This window comes from Diadema setosum, chromosome 6, assembly GCF_964275005.1.
Source record: "Diadema setosum chromosome 6, eeDiaSeto1, whole genome shotgun sequence".
Taxonomy (NCBI): Eukaryota; Metazoa; Echinodermata; class Echinoidea; order Diadematoida; family Diadematidae; genus Diadema; species Diadema setosum.
The window spans coordinates 40,990,775-40,992,163 of NC_092690.1; positions in this window are offsets into that span (position 1 = coordinate 40,990,775).

The window sequence follows — 1,389 nt, forward strand, 5'->3', positions numbered from 1 at the left end:
TATCATTTAAATAAACTAATTGTATTAATTCCTGCAATAATTATCATGAACGCTGTATATTAAACAATTCAAACAGAAAAAGCAAGCACACGACAGCGTAGACAAGGAACATTTCTCCTCCCACACGAAGGTGATTTTGCATTTTCAGACCTGAAATTCAGCAATCTGGTGCAACATTTTGGTGCAACACTTATTTTTCAGCGCCCCCCCCCCCCAAAAAAGGAAATAAATTGGGTTTTTTTTTTCAGGGAAGTTTTAAAATCACGGAATTTAGCTCTTATTCCGAGTGTGCATCATGTGTGCGTGTATGTACAAAGTCTATAATAAGGTAGAGCTTAAAGAGAGGGTGTGGGAGGGGGATTCCCCCTCCCGCTCGACGGAGCTTTTGTGTTATCAGAATTTAAATAAAGCGATCTGAAGCACACTTTTTGTGGAAAATTCACAAATTGTCATTCCCTCAAGTGTACTTAGTCTGTAGAGGGGACCAAGCAAAAGGAGGGTGGCAAGATACCTCTCCTATATTCGAGGGAGCTTTTATCAGTTTTCAAACTGAAATTTAACAATATGGTGCACACTTTTGTTGGAATATCTGGAAATTTGTCAATCAGAGCGCTTGAGAAAATAATGTATACATTATCCTACAAGACAGAATACTGTTCAGCTCTGTTACCTCTCTAAAGGCGGGCGTAAGAACGGGTGCACGTCACGAGACCGACGTCCACGAGTCATACAGCCCACAAATCATGCAGTTCACAAGAGTCATACAGCCCGCGAGTCATGCAGCCCACAAGTCACAGCCCATGAGTCCGACACTAAGCAAACAAGGCCCACGAGACCGACACATTACGCGCCATGTTGTATCTGTCGAACTCGTGGGCTGTTCCCTACGTAGTGTCGAACTCATGGGCTTTATTTGCCTAGTGTCGAACTCATGGGCTGTATGACTCATGGACCTGTTTTCAATGTCGAACTCGTGGGCTGTGTGATTGGGTGCACGTCACGAGACCGACACCCACGAGTCATACAGCCCACAAGTTATACAGCTCACAAGTCATACAGCCCACGAGTCATACAGCTCACAAGTCATACAGCCCACCAGTTATACAGCCCACGACTTCGACACTGAGTAAATAAAGCCCACGAGTTCGACATCAAGTAAAATAAGCCCAGGAGTTATACGGCTCACGAGACCGACACTAGGCACAAAAGGCTCATGAGACCGACAGTAAGCAAACAAAGCCCACGAGACCGACACTACACTTAAAAGGTCCACGAGACCGACGCTACGCATACAAGGCTCCCGAGACCGACATTACGCAAAAGAGGTTCACGAGACCGACACTAAGCAAAGAAGGCCCACGAGACCGACAGGATGAACAGCGCCACCTA